Source organism: Anarhichas minor, unplaced genomic scaffold, assembly GCF_050575085.1.
Source record: "Anarhichas minor isolate MPS153535 unplaced genomic scaffold, ASM5057508v1 ptg000034l, whole genome shotgun sequence".
In the NCBI taxonomy this organism is placed as follows: Eukaryota; Metazoa; Chordata; class Actinopteri; order Perciformes; family Anarhichadidae; genus Anarhichas; species Anarhichas minor.
Window position 1 is genome coordinate 1,355,001 of NW_027466480.1, and position 20,953 is coordinate 1,375,953.

Sequence of the window (20,953 nt, forward strand, 5' to 3'; positions counted from 1 at the left end):
GAAAAACACTGCATGTGTGGATGTACGGTCCTACAGTACTGGGTTTGCTTTCAGCAGTCAGAGCTTTGTCAAACAACTGATAGATGTATGTCAATCTATCTTGGTCTATATAATGTCATCTCAGTGTAGAAGAAGCTTTACAAAGGCATTTTGACTACTTCCTCCCATGACTTACTCAGCATCCTTAGTTTTGATTACTGCCATCACAACATCCAGGTCATCTAGTTCATCTTAAGAATCGTTTTATTCAAGGCTGCACCATATTGGAAAAAGCAGACTTTGCAATATTTATTTTTCTGCGATATATATATATATATATACACATAGCTGTTTTCACCAGATGACGAAATGTCATGATATGATAAAACGAAGAGGCTTTTTTTTTTACATTAAAAAATGTGGTGTTGTAAAAAATGAAATTGGAAACACACTGGTTGTACAGATGTGAATGGTGATGACACAGCAAAATAGACTACATTATGAAAGTCTCTGGGTAACAATGGGACACAATTGAGTTAATTTGCCTGTGACTATTTCACATGTGCACATCGTGATGTTTTATTATAGGGATTCACTAAACACGGACATATTGGTAACTGACCCACAATGGAAAGCTGACGTTGTTAAATACAGAATTAATTCAAATCTTCCACTTACACATGAGCTGCCATTTCAACTGCTTTCATATTTTGCTCTGTAAATGACACTTCAATTTTATTCAGGTACTTCAACTTCCTTCAGTATTTGTATTTTGAGAGTCACTTTAGCTACAGCTTCAACCATTTCAGTATTTCAACTATTTCAAATGTTAAACATTCAGCCTTCAAATAAAACCTTCAAAATGAACAACAATAACGTACTAAAACATACAAACAAAGTCAGCACTGCTAAAAGCCTTTCCCGGAGGGGAAACTTCTGCGTGAATATCTAGAGGCCACATCAAGCAACACACCCATATTTAACCCACAGATAAGGGGCTCAAACTGCTCATCAGCTGCATATTTGTTATTCCCTGGGTGGGGGACCACAGCACACTGGAGTGGCTCATTAAAGTAATGTACAGAACAGAGGCTAAGTGTGTGTGTGTTCATATGGAAGCTTGGGGATCAGAGGGTTCAATAAGCATATTTCCTGCTCAAAGAGTGTGTTGAAAAATCAGTTTTTCTTTCCTTAAAGTTAAAGAAGTTGGGATTTTTTGCCATTCATACTAACATACTAACGTTAAGCCTACTATGATCCAAACTGGTCAAGCAAAAAGTCTATTTTATGCCTTTGTGACAGTTAAAGCCCATCTACAACGAGTTATATATAACATTCTGTCCATCATACTGTAAACAGCTCTCAGGTTCCACTGTGGTTCGGAGCGTATGTGATCCGTCAGCGGCATAACTATACGAGAAGACACCTGAGACATGGCTGCCATGTTGGAGTTCTTCAGCTGGACTACACCGTCACATAAGAAGTCTCATCACGCCTGTAGCCTTTAGGGGACAGCTGAGTTTTACGACTTTTGGTCACAGACATCCGAACTAACACATGAGCTCTGTGTTTGCTGTTCTACCGTATGATCATTGTCATCGTGCAGCACAGTCAACAGGCTGTTCATTACAAGAAGGAAGGAGGAAAAAGGGAAGAAAGATTTGCATCTCCTTTCTGGCTCATCAGATGTAAATATCAGCGAGTGATTTAAGCGTACGAAATTCAAATGCATGGAAATCACTCTGGAATCACACACGCAGATGAAAAGTTTAGTCATGGCAAGTCTAAAAATCAGTGACAACACCTGCTCTCAAATTCAGCTCGGTCGGTACTGAAACGACAACGCTAACATCACGCCAACTAAACTGCCGTTTATATAATTAAATCGCTTTAATGGTGTTGGTAGGCAGATTTGTGAACAGAGCCATGATCGTAGTCTTTAGCCTTCATGCTAATGTGAGCCAATAGCCTTTTGGATCTAGCTTCATATTTACCGTACAGACAGGTTGTAATCTAGTCAACTCTTGGCAAGAAAGTGAATACGCGTACCTCCAAATGTAAAACTTTTCTTTGAAAGTACAAGAACAAAATGATGAGTGCAATGAAACACATCCCAAGGCCCTCACATGCTAAGCATATGATATTGAGGACATGTGAACGTCCCTTCATATTTACTGTAGTCAGAGGCAGTGGTAAAATCTTACAAAGAAAAATCTTCAAGAAATTCACTCTCATGACCGTCAAACTGTCAAAGAAGGACCCAAAAACTGACTGTCTGCTGTTGGGCTAAAATCCCAACGTCAAAAAAAAGAAAAGAAAAAGAAACCAAAAAGTGCCGTCTTCACCTTCATCACCATGCATTTTAGGGTTTCTGAAGGTTTGGGTTTCGATATTTCTACCAACTCTTACAAGCAATTCTATATCAACTAGGGGTGGGATGGGGGGAAAAATCGATACAGCATAGTATCGCGATATTTTGCGCGGCGATATTGTATCGATACACGGACGCCAAGTATCGATCTTTTATTATATAAACTATTAAAAAAAAATATATATATATATATATATATATATATATATTTTTTTTTAGAAAAATCAAATCAATTACTTTTTCAGTCCACTAGATGGTGCCGAGTTATTTTCTGGTGAGGTCAGCAAAGGTCCCAGGTCAGCGTGATTGGTAGGAAGTTGGTCAAAACAAAGATAGAGACATCTGGCCTCACAACAGGGTTAAATCTGCCAACAGTAGCCAGGCTCATGGGGAGAGTGCAGCGCATAACTGTCTCTCTGCCTTGACGTCCACGCATCACAAGTTATACTGAGTTATATAACTCTTATATCCTACTTATATAAGTTATAGTTCATATACTGAGTCCACACATTTGCATTTAGTTAAGTTGGACTATGTAGTAATACAAACAGTTCAGTTTGTCAGGTTCATGCAACATTTATGACATTGTTGGTCAGTCTGTCTGCTTGACAATCCTATTTTGCTGCAATAAAAATGATTGAAGTGAGATAAACAGACTGAAAACTATCTTATTAGATAAAACATGTTGACACAGTTTTCCTTTGGGGACATAATTTGAAGTTGAAAAAAGTAATAAATCCGAATATAGGCCTATGGTATCGCAAGATACGTGGAACGTCACCTCGCTAGCGGGGAAAGAGCCAGAGCTGGTGCAGGAGGTGGAGCGGTACCAGCTAGATATAGTTGGACTCACCTCCACACACAGCGCTGGCTCTGGAACCAAGCTCCTGGAGAGGGGTTGGACTTTGTCCTTTTCCGGAGTTGCCCAGGGTGAGAGGCGCCGGGCGGGAGTCGGGATACTCACGAGCCCCCGGCTGAGCGGCGCTGTGTTGGAGTTCTCCCCGGAGAACGAGAGGGTCGCCTCCATGCGCCTACAGGTTGCGGGGAGCAAGGCTCTGACTGTGGTTTGTGCTTATGCACCAAACAGCAGTTCAGAGTATCCGGCCTTCTTGGAGTCGGTGGGAGGGGTCCTGGAAAGGGCGGCGCCTACCGACTCCATAGTTCTCCTGGGGGACTTCAACGCTCACGTGGGCAATGACGGAGAAACCTGGCGGGGGGTGATTGGGAGGAACGGCTTGCCCGATCTGAACCCGAATGGTGTTTTGTTATTGGACTTCTGTGCGTGCCATGGTTTGGCCATAACGAACACCATGTTCGAACATAAGTTGGCTCATAAGTGTACCTGGTACCAGAACACCTTAGGCCGGAGATCAATGATCGACTTTGTAATCGTATCATTTGATTTGCGGCCGTATGTCTTGGACACTTGGGTGAAGAGAGGAGCAGAGCTGTCAACTGATCACCACCTGGTGGTGAGTTGGATCAGATGGCAGGGGAACCGGTTGGAAAGACCCGGCAAGCCCAAACATGAACTGGGAACGTCTGGCGGAAGACCCTGTCCGGGAGGTCTTTAACTCCCACCTCCGGAAGAACTTCTCACACATCCCGAGGGAGGTTGGGGACATGGAATCCGAATGGACCATGTTCAAAGCCTCTATTGTGGACACGGCCACTAGGAGCTGTGGCCGGAAGGTCATCGGTGCCTGTCGTGGCGGCAACCCGAGAACCCGGTGGTGGACACCGGAGGTGAGGGAAGCCGTCAAGCTGAAGAAGGAGACCTTCAGCCTGGTTGGCCCAGGGGTCTCCCGAAGCAGCTGACAGGTAGGCCAGAAGGGCTGCAGCTGCAGTGGTCGCGAATGCTAAAACTCGGGCATGGGAGGAGTTCGGGGAGGCCATGGAGAAGGACTTTCGGTTGGCCTCAAGGAGGTTCTGGCAAACCATCCGACGGCTCAGGAAGGGAAAGCAGGGCTTACCCCGGGCTGTTCTCAGCAGGGGGGGGGGGGGGGGGGGGGGGGGGGGAACTGCTGACCCGGACAGGGGACATTGTCGGGCGGTGGAAAGAGCACTTTGAGGAACTCCTAAACCCGACCAACATGTTCTCTGCAGAGGAGGCAGCGCCTGAAGATCTAGGGGGAGGCTCACCCATATCCCTGGCAGAGGCCGCTGAGGTAGTCAAAAAGCTCCTCGGTGGCAAGGCGCCTGGGGTGGATGAGATCTGCCCTGAGATGCTGAAAGCACTGGACATAGTTGGGCTGTCCTGGCTGACACGCCTCTTCAATGTCGCATGGGGGTCGGGATCAGTGCCCATGGACTGGCAGACCGGGGTGGTGGTTCCCATTTTCAAAAAGGGGGACCGGAGAGTGTGCTCGAATTACCGGGGTATCACACTACTCATCCTCCCGGGGAAGGCTTATGCCAGGGTGCTGGAAAGGAGGCTCCGACCGTTTGTCGAACCTCAGATTCAAGAGGAGCAATGCGGATTCCGTACCGGTCGTGGAACAGTGGACCAGCTCTTTACCCTCGCAAGACTACTGGAGGGGTTCTGGGAGTTTGCCCAACCAGTCTACATGTGCTTTGTGGACTTGGAGAAGGCTTTCGACCGGGTCCCTCGGGGGTTCTTGTGGGGGGTGCTGCGGGAGTATGGGGTGCCGGACCCATTACAACGGCCGATCCGGTCTCTGTACGACTGCAGTAGGAGCTGTGTCCGCATTCTCGGCAATAAGTCAGACACGTTCCCGGTGGGTGTTGGCCTCCGCCAGGGCTGCCCTTTGTCTCCGGTCCTGTTCGTGACTTTCATGGACAGGATATCTAGGCACAGCCGGGGGGTGGAGAACGTCAGGTTCGGGGGTCTCGGGATCGCCTCTCTGCTGTTTGCAGATGATGTGGTCCTGTTAGCCTCCTCGGATCGTGACCTCCAGCATTCACTGGGGCGGTTTGCAGCTGAGTGTGAAGCGGCGGGGATGAGAGTTAGCACCTCCAAATCTGAGGCCATGGTGCTCTGCCGGAAACCGGTGGATTGCTCCCTCCAGGTGGGGACGGAGTGCCTACCTCAAGCGAAGGAGTTCAAGTATCTCGGGGTCTTGTTCACGAGTGAGGGTAAGATGGAGCGGGAGATCGACAGACGGATCGGTGCGGCTGCAGCAGTAAAGCAGGCGCTGCACCGGACCGTCTTGGTGAAGAGGGAGCTGAGCCGGAAGGCAAAGCTCTCAATTTACCACTCGGTCTATGTATTGTATTCAATGTATTGGTTATTTTATATGTCCTTTAGCAACACCTAGTGGCGATTGTGAATAGCTGCACTCAACAGGAAGTGAGCGAAGTGTAAATAATCAGAGTAACAGGAAGTGATGTTCAAGAAGTGCCGTGTGCCCATGGACTCATTGACTGAGCATCTCAGTGTTCAATCCACATAATCCTGTGCCTTGAAGGCCACAAAATTGGCTTCATCTGTAAGTGTGTTACTATTTACAGTTATATTAACATGTTTATATTCATATTTCTTTGGTTTGTGTTAGTAGCATTTATACTAATGTACTAGCTATTATTAAGTACTTACAAAGGCACTTACCTTTTGTATTGTTTGTGCTCTTTTTCAGTTTTACAAAATTATTACATATTTTCCACCATTAAACCTTGCAAATACAACAACCTGTCTGTTCCTTGGAGGATACGGTGCTGGGAAATATATTGTCAAGCTGGCTGTATAGCTGAAAACTACGTTTTACTAAAACAACTTTTAGTGAGGACAGCACAGTAAAAAGATGACCACCTACCGTGGGACTTTAAGGAGGATTTTCGGATAGACAAGCTACACTGCACTTCATCGCCATGGAAACTACTAGGTCAGTAGATGATCCAGATGAAGGCAAAGTGAAATGCTCACAAGATCGTGTTGAAACAGTTACGAGCCTGTCTCACCATCGCTCCAGAAAATCAAGCTCTTCACGCTCATCGACGAGCTCTAGAGCCAGCTTAGAAGCAGCAAGGGCCCGTGCTAAAGCAGAGGCGGCAAAAATCAGACTGACCTTCACAGAAAAGGAGAGTGAACTCAAAATTGAGAAAGCCAAGCTGGAGAGTGAACTCAAAATTGAGAAAGCCAAGCTGGAAGCCAGAATTGACTTCATCAACCTACAACGAGAAGCTGAAGTTGCCCATGTAGAAGCTGTAGTGCTGGAGAGAGCAGCTGCAGATATGGATGGCTCGGACCATATTGAAGAACCTGAGTTCTTGCCACTTCAAGAGAGTGCACTGAAAAGAACGCATGACTATGTCACCCACCATGCCCTGCATCATTACCCACAGGCACCTAGAGAGGATAAGGAAGTTTACCCCTTACGTCCAATTCTCACACCCCAGCACGACAACACTGCGCAGACCCAGGCGCACATCATCAATAGGAGATCGATGTACCAACAAAGGGACACACAATAGCTTCATACAGATTTGCTACAGCAGAGGAATTATGACCATCAGCACAGTGGTCTTCCCACAAAGCCATCACCCTCAGACAACACAAATCGTAACACTACAACAGCTGATCTTGCCAAATTTCTTGCTAAAAATCAGCTAGTGTCCTCAGGATTGACAACATTTGATGACCTACCCGAACACTACCAAGCTTGGAGAGAGACCTTCATCAACACAATTGAAAGCCTTGAGCTGTCAGCAAGTGAAGAGATGGATTTGCTGATCAAATGGCTGGGTAAGGATTCAAGTGAGCAGGCACTTAGGATTAGGTCGGTAAATGTCAGGCAACCCTCCCTTGGTCTTAAAACAATTTGGGAGAGATTAAACAAAACATATGGATCTCCAGAAGTACTAGAGAGAGCTCTTTTTAGTAAAATAGAGAACTTCCCCAAGATCCATAACAGAGACAGTAAAAAACTTCAAGAGCTGGCAGACCTACTGATAGAATTGGATGTCGCCAAAAGAGATGGATACTTACCAGGACTAGCTTACCTTGACACAGCAAGGGGTGTGCAGCCCATTGTCGAGAAGCTGCCCATATATCTCCAGGACAAGTGGCTGTCTCAAGGATGCAAATACAAAAGAGAACATTGTGTGGCCTTTCCCCCTTTCTTCTTTTTTCGAGAATTCGTCTGCAGGGATGCTGAAGACCGAAATGACCCAAGCTTTAACCTTCCCACTCTCGCTCCAACCTCTTACAAGAATGAGAAGTTAAGTCACATGAAACCGGTCTCTGTACATAAAACGAGCATATCATCAGATACAGTGACCAAAACAGAAAATCTTGACAGACTTTGCCCCATGCATAACAAACCCCACCCACTGAAGAGATGCAGAGGGTTCAGGAAAATGATCTTAGATGACAGAAAGCAATTCTTAAAAGAGAACAATATATGCTTTCGCTGCTGTGCTTCTACTATGCACCAGGCAAAATTCTGTGAAACTCCCATCAAATGTACAGAGTGTGACAGCAATAAACACCTCGCTGCTCTTCACCCTGGCCCTGCTCCGCAATATCAGCCAGGTTTTTCCCCTGCTTCAGAGAACGGCGGGGAGAGGGAGGACACAAGGCAGCCAGATATCACATCACGGTGTACCAAAGTATGTGGTGAGGAATTCAAAGGCAAATCCTGTGCAAAGATCTGCATTGTGAATGTGTATCCCAGTGGTCATCGCAACCTACAGAGAAAAATGTATGCCATTTTAGATGACCAGAGCAATGTATCATTAGCTCGATCAGAGTTTTTTGAAATGTTCAACATCGGTGGAGCAGCAGTGGCATACACACTCAAAACCTGTGCAGGGATGGTGGAAACAGCTGGCAGAAAAGCCCATGGATTCACAGTAGAATCTATAGACGGAAAAATAGACATCCCACTACCTACACTAACTGAGTGTAACGAAATCCCAAACAATAGAGCAGAGATCCCGACACCAGAAGCTGCGTACCACCACCAGCACCTAAGGCAGATAGCAACTGAAATCCCACCCCTTGATCCAGACGCTGACATCCTGCTGCTATTGGGAAGAGACATTATTAGGGCCCATAAGGTACGTAAACAGCACAATGGCCCTCACTATGCACCATATGCACAAAAGCTAGACCTTGGGTGGGTCATCATAGGGGATGTATGCCTAGGAGGCGCTCACAAGACAAACATAGTGGGTGCCTTGAAAACCTGCATCCTTGAAAATGGAAGACCAACTTGCCTTACTCCATGTGAGAATCAGATACGAGTGAAAGAAATCTACAGTATCGAAAGTAAGTGCAAGAATCCTCTCCTGCACAAACCCACGCAAGGTGCATTGAGGGTATCAAATATGGATAACCTAGGAAAAACGGTTTTCTGTACAACAGAGAATGACAACCAGCTCGCTCACTCTGTTGAGGATCTAGCCTTCCTTCAGATCATGGAACGAGAATTGACACAAGATGACACAAACAGCTGGGTTGCTCCACTCCCTTTCCGTCACCCACGGAGACGTCTCCCTAACAACAGAGACTATGCTCACAGCCGTCTAATGTCGGTGCGACGGATGTTACAGAAGAAACCTGGAATGAAAGTGCACTTCACTGAGTTCATGCAAAAAATGCTTGACAATGAGCATGCTGAGCTTGCACCACCACTCAAAGAAGGGACGGAATGTTGGTATCTCCCTACCTTTGGAGTTTACCACCCTCAAAAACCAGACAAGATTCGTGTGGTGTTTGATTCCAGTGCACAGTATGATGGAATCTCACTGAATGATGTGTTGCTTTCTGGACCAGACCTTAACAACACCCTCATTGGAGTGCTTCTTAGATTCAGAAGAGAACCGGTTGCAGTGACAGCAGATATACAGCAAATGTTCTACTGTTTTGTGGTGCGCGAAGACTGCAGAGACTTCCTACGGTTCTTGTGGTACCGGGAAAATGATCTCAACCAGGAAGTGGTGGAGTACCGAATGCGAGTTCATGTTTTTGGGAACAGCCCATCACCTGCAGTGGCAATTTTTGGTCTGCGGAGGGCAGCAAAACACCAAGAGGAACACTACGGCAGTGATGCGAGGCACTTTGTTGAGAGGGACTTTTACGTCGATGATGGTCTTCGATCATTCGCAACTGAAGCTGAAGCCATCGATGTTATGCGTCGAACACAACAAATGTTGGCTGTGTCAAATATAATGCTGCACAAGATAGCCTCAAATCGAACAGAAGTGATGGATGCATTTCCGGCAGAGGAAAGAGCAAATGATATCAAAGACCTCAACCTCTCCATAGACGACTTGCCTGTCCAAAGGAGCCTTGGAGTCAGCTGGAACATTATGTCTGACACTTTCACTTTCCATGTCCCTGAGGGTCAAAAACCATTCACACGCCGAGGCGTACTGTCAACAGTAAACAGTCTGTTTGATCCACTGGGTTTCTTGGCTCCTGTCACTATTGAAGGCAGACTGCTCCTCAGAGAGTTTTCAACCCAAGATACAGAATGGGACACATGTCTTCCTGAGGCCAAAGCTGAAGATTGGAGAAGATGGCATGAATCACTGTCAGCACTAAAAGAGGTACATATCCCACGCACATATGCATCTTTTTCCATTTCCAAAGCACAAAACACAGAACTGTGCGTCTTTTCTGATGCCTCTGTAAAAGCAATATCAGCAGTGGCTTACCTGAAAGTTACAAATGAGCATGGTCACAGTGAAGTAGGATTTGTCTTCGGAAAGTCCAAGCTCGCTCCCCAGCCTGAGCTGACGATTCCCAGGTTAGAGTTATGTGCAGCTGTATTAGCTGTTGAGATTGCAGAACTAGTCATCAAGGAAATTGACCTGAAAGTGAATGCAATAAAATTCTACACAGACAGCAAAGTTGTGTTAGGATACATAAACAATGAGAGAAGAAGATTCTACGTCTATGTGAGTAATCGCGTACAGCGTATTCGACAGTCAACACGTCCAGAGCAGTGGAGTTATGTTCCCTCTGAGTTAAACCCAGCAGATCATGGGTCCCGATCTGTTCCAGCTGCAAAGCTTACAGGCACCACATGGCTGACTGGACCAGCTTTCTTGACCAAGCGGGAAAGTTCAGTGGTCAACACTGAAGATAAGACGACATATGTCCTCGTAGATCCAGATTCTGATGCTGAAATTCGTGCCAGCATAACATCACTCGCCACAAAAGTTACTGAAGACAAGCTGGGTTCAAAGAGATTCGAGCATTTTTCTAATTGGAGCTCACTCACCAAAGCTGTGGCCCGACTCTGTCACATAGCTCAATGCTTCTCTCTCCCATCAGGCAATCACGGCTGTGTTGGCTGGCACATGTGCAAGAAAGGGTTGTCAGTTGCTGACATCACCAAGGCAGAGCATGTCATCATAAAGTGTGTGCAACATGAAAGCTATTCAGAAGAGTTGAAATGCATTAAGTCAAACTGTGACCTCTCCAAAACCAGCACTCTTCATAAACTTCGGCCAGTGATTGACAGTGAAGGCCTGCTGAGAATAGGTGGACGCATCGATCTGGCACAACTTGAAAAGTGTGAAGCCCATCCTATCATTATCCCAAGCCGTAACCACATAGCAACTCTGCTCGTCCGCCACCATCATGAATGTGTGAAACACCAGGGCAGACACTTCACTGAAGGTGCAATCCGTGCCAGTGGTCTGTGGATAGTAGGAGGAAAACGTCTCATCAGCAGCTGCATTCACATGTGTGTCACATGCAAAAAGCTGCGAGGAAGAATGGAGCAACAACAAATGTCTGATCTACCTGCTGAACGTCTACAAGTAGACCCCCCATTTTCCTATGTGGGACTTGACGTTTTTGGGCCATGGGAAGTCATCACACGTCGTACCAGGGCTGGCCAGGCCAGGGACAAAAGGTGGGCAGTTTTGTTTACATGCATGTCCACACGTGCCATTCATATTGAGGTAATCGAAACAATGACCTCCTCAAGCTTCATAAACGCCCTCAGGAGATTTTTCTCTATCAGAGGCTATGCGAAACAGCTTCGATCAGACTGTGGGACAAATTTTGTTGGAGCATTTAAGGAGCTGAAAATGGATTTACAATGTAATCGTGATTCAAGCATAGAAGACTACCTCCTTCAACAAAAGTGCACCTGGGTTTTCAACCCTCCACACTCCTCTCATATGGGTGGCGCTTGGGAGCGCATGATTGGAGTCTCAAGGCGAATTCTAGATTGCATGCTCCTCCAAGTCGGACCTTTAAAACTCACCCATGAAGTGCTAATCACCTTTATGGCAGAGGTCAGTGCCATTGTGAATGCCAGGCCGTTAATTCCTGTATCCACTGACCCAGAGGCTCCCCTCATTCTAACCCCTTCCATGTTGCTGACACAGAAAACAGGGGCATCTCCTTGTCCAGCTAGTGAGTTTTCGAAAGGAGATTTGCTCAAGAACCAGTGGAAAAGGGTTCAAGCCTTGGCAGAGACATTTTGGGCTAGGTGGCGACAAGAATATTTGAGTACGCTACAGCATCGTCAGAAGTGGCAAGCACAGAAACCCAATCTTAAAGATGGAGACATAGTTCTGATGAAGGACAGTCAGACAAAAAGAAATCAGTGGCCAATGGGAGTTGTTGTGAATGCTATTCCCAGTAAAGATGGACGAGTAAGAAAGGTGGAAGTCAAAGTGACAAGAAATCAGACACTCAAGATATTCTCCAGACCCATATCTGAAGTGGTCCTGCTTTTCTCCCAGAAAGACAATCATGGGAATGACGTGTCACACAGTCCAAAGCTTGCTGAGGGCAAAGCCATAGGTGGGATGAGTCGCTGAGTGACAGCCCGGTCAACTCACTGTAAGACTGCAGTCCTACATTTAGTACAGTAGCAGTTCTCCTGTACAGACTCGGATGAGAAAGGTCTGTGGGTTAATATGTACATAGTGGCATATGTCTTAATATGCCAGGCGGGGAGTGTATTGTATTCAATGTATTGGTTATTTTATATGTCCTTTAGCAACACCTAGTGGCGATTGTGAATAGCTGCACTCAACAGGAAGTGAGCGAAGTGTAAATAATCAGAGTAACAGGAAGTGATGTTCAAGAAGTGCCGTGTGCCCATGGACTCATTGACTGAGCATCTCAGTGTTCAATCCACATAATCCTGTGCCTTGAAGGCCACAAAATTGGCTTCATCTGTAAGTGTGTTACTATTTACAGTTATATTAACATGTTTATATTCATATTTCTTTGGTTTGTGTTAGTAGCATTTATACTAATGTACTAGCTATTATTAAGTACTTACAAAGGCACTTACCTTTTGTATTGTTTGTGCTCTTTTTCAGTTTTACAAAATTATTACATATTTTCCACCATTAAACCTTGCAAATACAACAACCTGTCTGTTCCTTGGAGGATACGGTGCTGGGAAATATATTGTCAAGCTGGCTGTATAGCTGAAAACTACGTTTTACTAAAACAACTTTTAGTGAGGACAGCACAGTCTATGTTCCTACCCTCACCTATGGTCACGAACTCTGGGTCGTGACCGAAAGGACAAGGTCGCGGCTACAAGCGGCCGAAATGAGCTTCCTCCGTAGGGTGGCCGGGCTCAGCCTTAGAGATAGGGTAAGGAGCTCGGTCATCAGGAGGGAGCTTGGAGTCGAGCCGCTACTCCTTCGCGTCGAAAGGAGTCAGCTGAGGTGGTTCGGGCATCTAATTAGGATGCCTCCTGGACGCCTCCCACTGGAGGTTTTCCAGGCACGTCCAACTGGGAAGAGACCCCGGGGAAGACCCAGAACACGCTGGAGGGATTACATCTCTCAGCTGGCCTGGGAACGCCTCGGGATCCCCCAGAATGAGCTGGAACATGTTGCCGGTGAGAGGGAAGTCTGGGTCAGCCTGCTTGGCCTGTTGCCACCGCGACCCGACCCCGGATAAGCGGAGGAAAATGGATGGATGGTATCGCAAGAATATCGCAGTATCGTGATAATATCGTATTGTGACCCAAGTATCGTGATAATATCGTATCGCGGGACCTCTGGTGATTCCCACCCCTAATATCAACGCCTTGACACTTATTATTGTGTAGACAATATGCTGTAGAAAATGTGAATTTAAATCTGATAGAGTAAATGAAATGTTAAGAATTACTACCAACAGTTAAGCATCATGATTAATTCATTTAAACATAATATTGTTTGGTTTTTTTAATACCAATATATTTTTTGTTTCTGTATTGCCACTTACTGAAATAACAAAACAGCAACATTCCACATAGAGTTAAATTGATTTGGTTTTGCATTGTTCCACACAAAAAAAAAAAACTTAATACATGCGAAACAAAAAGCTTCAATGACTTGTGTTGTTATCCAATTGGAATTTCTATCTTCCCCTCCCCAATTAATCTACTGTACCATATATCCAAGTCTTGAACTAGGATTTTAGGGGATAAATACATATCAGGAACTACACATGTAAATTAGCTTATAGATATGAATAAGCTTAATATCTACTAACTCTTGTGCGGCTAAAAAGCGGTGCACTGCTAAACAAATCAATGAATAGAAACAATATGTGGTTATGACTGAGAACACGAGCCGGGTCTCACTTACTCTTGCGACACAGCCTGCAGTAGCTTGGCTTGAACAAAACAAGGCCATATGCTTGCTTGTACTGAAATAGGCTTTAATTGGTGCATGTGAACCCATGAAATCAAACCCTTAATCCTCACGCTATTAACGCCACACATTGTAGAGCTTTGGGGCCTGGATTAGGCTTACAATATGCAAGCAGTTGTTGTGGCGTTACATCCCAGTGTGTCCACATGGCACAGCAATTGGATGATTGGACAATTACATTCAATTCAAAGGTGTTTTGAATTTAGCAGCCAACCATACACCTAATGAATAATAATAAATCCTTATTTATACTGGTAAGATTTTGTTGATACAATTGTACAAAAACTCCCTGCGCACTTATTGTTATTCCTGCAAGGAGTCACGCTACTCTTACGACATATGCATCGAACTGAGATTTGTAAGATCCGCGGCCAATGGGGAACCTCCCATCGACCAATGGTGTAACTTCAACACCCACTTCGGCCATTGGTGTAACTCCAATCTTTGCTCTTATTTCAATGAAGAAATACCATAGACTGTATATAAGAAGTGGACGTAGTCATTGTGACGTCACCCATTGGTTTGTGTACTGCCATTATGAAGTTCGAGTTCTGCGATTTGACCGTCGCCATCTTGGATTACAGCCGAAGCCATCTTGGCTTTTTGCAACCAGTTAACGAAAGTGACCATATTTGGAATGCGGAGGAGTGACGTAGAGACTCTGTACACGGCTCTGGTAGCGGCAGTGACCTGTCAATCACAGTAGCCCTGCCCTAAAGCATACCCTGCTTTATGGTCTATTTGACTCTAAATGGACCATAATTTACTAAATGAACATCATGCTGTATTGAAGAAGACTTGAAACTAGAGATTGAGACCACGAACTCATGTTTACAATGTTTAATGAGGTAATAAATCAAGTGAGAAGTAAAGTAATTTTCTCATAGACTTCTATACAATCTGACTTCTTTTTGCAACCGAAGGAGACGCCCCCTGCTGGACAGAAGAGAGAATGTAAGTTTTAAGACACTTCCACATTGCTTTCACTCGTCAGAACCGGAGGTTGCCACATGAGAAATACCAGAGACTGTTCAGAAAGGAGACGGCCCACTGAGGGTCAGTTTCTTGTATCCTTGTCACGTGGGCTTTGCTACTGCCCCGCCCCTTTAGGAGACTAGCGGCAGGTCCCGAGTCTCTAATAGGACATGTAAACGTGAACACAAGTTTGTGACCAGTTCTTTTGCCCCATAGTCAGCAAAGTAAATATTGGACCGATTTTTCCCAACCCTTGAACACTAAAATGGCATTTTCCAAACACACAAATCGGGGAAAAGAAATTAACTTTGTTTGAGACCTTTCTATGTCTCAGCAACACACTCTCTAATCTAACCTCGCAGAACACAGGAGTTGGTTCCCAACCCGATCATTTGGACAAACCCCGACATAGTGGTGCTCAACTTGGCCTTTCTGATCTGACAGCAGCAAACTGGTCAGCCAGTGACACTTTGGCTCCCTGGTGTATTTTTGTCTTGCTGCTTCTCCCCCTCCCTAGGCCGATATGCGGCGACACCCCCTTAGAAGTCATTCCAGGAAGTTAAGGCTTGTGTAACAGCTATTTTTTTTTTCTCTCCTCCCACATGGCATCATGGTACGGATAAGTAGGAAACGCCAAGCTGATATGGTCAGAGATTAACATTTGGTTTGGCTGCAGAGCAGTAGGAAGTGGAGTTCAAAGCATATATGGAAAAAAGGCAAATCCTACATATTCAGTTCAGTTGTGATTTGGGGACACAAAAGGAGTCTCTATGGAGGCCACAAACAAAAATCGAGATGATATAGACAAACAAGCACTCTAATCAACTTCCTGTACAGTGCATTACAGGTTTGCCTTCAGGATTACGGTTCCTATTAGCACCTGTGACCTCAGCACTTCGTACCTAACTCCATTATTCACTCACAAAGCCTTCCCTGTCTAGACTTTAGGGGAAGCATCTACATTAAGGTACTTTTTCTTTCATGTGGGATCACAAAAATACTGTTCCAGATACAAGTCACTGCTGGAAAGCGGGTAAAAAGAAATACAATTTAGATTTGCCCCCCCAAAGTTGGGGTTGGGGAAAGTTTTAAATTGCACATTTAGTCAGCAGCTATTATGTAGACGCAGCAGCAGCAACATAACAAGCTTGTTTTCCTGCAATAACTACCATTTAACAGCAGCATTCAAGGATTTGCCCAAGTCCTGGACCTCTGACCCGTTAGCCCTTTATGCTGACCAAGCTGCTTCTTGGTCAGCTCAGATTCAGCAAATATAAGGCACTTGCAACAATTGCTCTTCCTGATGCTTATTCACCTCAAATCCATAATCCATGTGAAAGGAGCCACGCTCACTGGGTGTGTGTGTGACCGGTGGTTGCCCAATTTCTATCTGACTGGAGTCTCACCCGACCGGGTTTCAGGTCTCTGTGGATGCGAAGCCACCTGCTGCACGCGGGAATCAACATGGAAGATGAGGGGGGGGGACACACGCTTGTATCACTACATACAAAACTATACAAGCTCACTGGGAAACTCCTGAGGGACAAAGTCACCTTGAGACACAAGATTGTTCTGCTCAAGTTGGTGGACAAATAAATGGGCCTGTCCACTGTGAAACCTGGTCTCTTCGGCAACTTCATCTCCTCTTTGATGTCCTCCTTTCTGCCAAAAGTTCCAGCTTGTTTGAGTAAACTTCCCCTTTAAGCAACTTGTGTCCATTGTGGGATGAAATTATTAGCAGCCAATCGCCTTTAATTATATATAAATTATATATAAATAATGCAGTTCAATCAAGCTACATTTATTTTAATCTTTATATCTGTGGATTACAGTATGAAATCTATCTGACAGCCAAGTATATTAAATCCAACTATTCATTGCATTGATTGCAGTAAATCGGAGCAGGTTCATATCTGTTTGTCTCATTTCCATCACAGATTATAACTGATTCTGTGACCCAATTGACCACTAAACCTTCGTTCAGGGCCTCGCGCACGTCACCCGTTTGCACCTCCACCGTCTATAAAGTTACAGCCGCGGGATTAATAATTCAACGGCACCTGAAAATTCCCTATAACAATTAGCCACGCGCTAGCACCGCGCACAGACGGAACAAAATTAATAATTTCCCTATATGAACCATTTCAACATTCCCGATAAGCGCTCAATCGTATACTCACGCTCGCGGAAGGAAAGTGCGTCTGTCAGCTACTCACACCGGAGAGTCTATGGAGGAAAAAAAGAGCAGCAGTCCCGTTGCAGTTCTCCGGGTTTTATCCTCAATATGTCGCTAGTGGAAGTCCCCAAAACTATCCTCACAGGTCTGTTGCCGCATTAATGTCGGTGCTGCGGTTCACTTCAGCGACCTGTTCCTCACATGATAGCCGCCGTGTGTCCTCCACCCCCCCGTGTTGTAGACTAGCGTCAAGTCCGCCTGCAGGATAGGGAGTACACTTCCGGTTAGTGTTTCTTTTAGAATAAACCTCTCAGTAATTATTTAATGCTAATAGTAACAATGTAAATATTTCATTGTTCAGCTTGTCAGAAAGAGCAAGATGTTTCAAAACCGATGCGGCACACTTAAAAACATAAATATATGCATGAAACAATACATTAAATTAAATTTAGCAATGCTTGTTGGCTCATTTTCAATGCATGCTTAAATTCTCACACAGTTGGTAATGTACTCCATCAAAAATGTTGCATAATTAATTTCAACACAATACCATAGAAACATAATGTTGGTTCATTTCTGCCTGTAGAGTCATTTTAATTAGTGCTATAAATACATTATTTTCTTATTAATGTGTGATTCGGAAGTAAATAAAGCTCCTCCAAATAGTCTACTTCAACTATAATTTATAAAAAATATTATGTTTGATGGAAGTAGTCACACCTTTACGTTGGGCCAATGTAGGTATAGTTTTTAAATTTAAACTTTTATTTTGAAAGTAAATTTGCTCCATGTCCGGTAATGCTTTGACACATTCTTGACACAGCCGGTGACAGAATTTGAAAAAGCTGCGCTTCCCATTGCCCCTAAAAAAAAGAAGACCTGAGCGTTAAAATTTGTGTGAATTCTGACTGTCAAATGATTTATTTTCCTCGGTCAGCATTCAAGTCACAGAAAAGCAGACACAGAATGTGTCAGTACCATTTTTATACCAGGGTTTCAAAAAGAAAGTCTGTATGAAATCAGGACTTATAGTGTGAAGATAACACTGATTTAATAAAAAAGGTTGTAGTATGCAGATAGCACAGTATTGATCTAGATCCAGGAGGTGGCAGCCACGTAATTGATGCCATAAAACCCCAAAGACGAAGAAGAAGAAGTGTTCTTGCTCCCCCTGAAGAAGACACATGTGGAAACGTAAATAAATAGAGATTGATGAAGTGAACAGGTGTGTGTGTGTGCTGTCCTCCTCCTTCAGCCAGAGAAGAGTTCCAGCAGCAGCACAGGTTTGATGAGATTGAGTTGTTTCTTTGTTTGAAATTCATAAGGCTTCATAAAAGTCTTGTTAAGGGTTATAAAGAATAAAACATTGTGGAAATAATGTTTTATAAGTTCAGCGTTCATGATGCTTTATACCTCCATGTCAAAGTGACAACGATGTTTGTGTGTGTGTGTGTGTGTGTGTGTGTGTGTGTGTGTGTGTGTGTGTGTGTGTGTGTCTGTGTCTGTGTCTGTGTGTGTTTCTTTCCTTCTGCTTATCTTTCTCTCTGCCTTGTTGTCAACAAATTATGAATATAATGGTTTATAGGCAGATGGGAGTTTGTCAGTTTTGGGGACGTTGTGGATGATTGTTTACAAGTTTTTGATAATGACGATAATCACAATAATACTGTTAATATTCGTAGTAATAATGAGAACACATCAAAAAGAAGAATATGAGTCCTGTGTTACACAGCACATTATAACTACCATAACTTTATTCAGTTATTCAGACACATAGAGAACTGCTCCAACGTGTCAGAACAGATTATAATTTCTACGTTTCTGAAATGGAATAATGTGTTACAAACATCAATAACACGTTATAGCATACCTTTATGAGTTTTAAGTGAAGTGACAGCACTGTAAATTATTAGCTATTGTATGAAAGCTACTATAACACTCTTATAAGGACTTATGAACAGTATTTGATGGCTGTGAGTGAAGTGTGAGACCAAATACAAATTCACAATGATGATCAGAGACATGTCAAGTCTTTATATTCCAATAGTTGTAAATATGAATAAGCTGTGTATAAATTGATTCAACATTCATCTTTCTGGTGAAGTAAAGACACAGCTGATGGAATATTAACAATTTCAAATTGCAGAAACTCTGTTTTGGTCAGATTCATTATTAATGAAGGAATCCATGAAAAACTAGGTGTGATTTGAGACCTCATGTTCAGGAGTTCTCAGCCAAAACAGGAAGTGTTTTATAAAAGTCCTCATGGTGGTGCTCTCCCATCAAAAACCATTTGTTCTCTTGTTCATGGCCCAACTTTGCATCAAATGTCATTGAAGTGTGTTATGTTGTTTTTGAGATATCCTGGTAAACAACAGACAAACAAACAAACAAACAGGACCAAATAACTTTCACACTGTCTGTGAAATATAGTATTGTCTTCATACAATGTGTTCAGTTTATGGGGAGCAGCTCTGTGTGTTGTGTTTGATTTGATTTGGTCTGATAGAAATAATAAATGATAAATTCAAGGCAACGCTTTGGTCTGTTTGCCACAATATGAAGAAAATAAATGTAAAGTCTCTGATGTGAAATGAATATAATAATTAAATACAGGCTGAAGTTGGTTTAACAACTTATAAGAAAAGAGATAAAAGAAGAGGCAGATTTTAAGGAGCCCGTTGTAACTTCCATGTGATGTTCTGCTGATTTTCACTCAGACTCTGATATGAACTCACATAATGAACACTGACTTTTGACTTATCACAACATCGTTTTAATTTAGTGAAGAAACTTTCTAATTTAAATGTTTGGTGAGACCGTATTTAATAGATGTAGGCTATACCTGCTGTTATTATTATTCTAATAAACTAAATTCTGTATTTGTCTTTAGTAAACCAAAGAAATCCACCTAAAACTCTTTTTAGACTTACATTAAAGCTGACTTGATTTTTTTATTTATCTTGTCTACATATTATTTAATGAGGTTTGGTAAAATAACGTTTGTACTTGTCTTTACAAATCTTAAGGCTTTTTATTAAAAGCTGGTGATTTGAATGATTGTTCTGATGAAAATAATCTGTTGGTGAAGTCATTTACACAGAAACCTGCAAATATGCCTTTTATTTTTAACCATATTGTGTTCCCTAACATTTAAAATGTATGACAGTGATGATGAAGTTATTAATAATTATCAAAACTTCATAAACTGATTCAGTTACATTTTTTATGTGAAAGTCATCAGTGTGGCTCTTTGCATGAAGAAGTTCTCGATATAACTAAGACAAAAGCAATAATAAAATACTGTAATAAAAACACAACTATGCATACATAATATGTAAATATACAACAATTAATTATACGTAGACGTGACTGTGAAAACAAAATGGACGTAAATGATTCCATCGTTGCTAGGTTACATCTCAGTGCTTCATAAATATACAATGATCATTTAAACATAAACAACGCCTCAGACCGTCAAGAACAGTGTTTTCTCAACTTTCTCTCGACGATTTGTTGCAAAGTTTTGCTTCTACAGACGATTTGTTACATCCCGACATCAACTACAGACTCACAGAGACTGACTGAAGAGACACAACTGACTCCCACCATGGAAAATGTGAGATTTAAACACTTTGAGTGGTTTTTGTGTTTTAGTGCTTAAGCTAACGTTTTAAGCTAGCTAAACGTTAGCTAAGCTAACGTTTTAAGCTAGCTAAGCTAACGTTTAGCTTGCTTAAAAGATAACTTTTAAGCTAGCTAAACTTCAATCGGCTCTGCCATGAACACTCCCTCACTGAAACAAAAAAACGAATTCATATTATCATTAATATGATTCATATCATCATTATAAACATTGT

General features: G+C 43.3%; 1 protein-coding gene across 4 annotated transcripts in view; it reads right to left on the reverse strand.

The window, feature by feature from the left end:
• LOC142965565 (F-actin-monooxygenase mical2b-like) overlaps positions 1-17,318 on the reverse strand; it is an 83,580-nt gene extending 66,262 nt beyond the window's left edge. For all 4 annotated transcript variants that reach the window (XR_012957706.1, XM_076106554.1, XM_076106555.1 and 1 more), the window contains exon 1: positions 17,098-17,318. The gene's annotated coding sequence lies outside the window, so the exon portion shown is untranslated. The remainder of the gene's footprint in view (positions 1-17,097) is intronic.
• Positions 17,319-20,953: the final 3,635 nt, after the last annotated feature.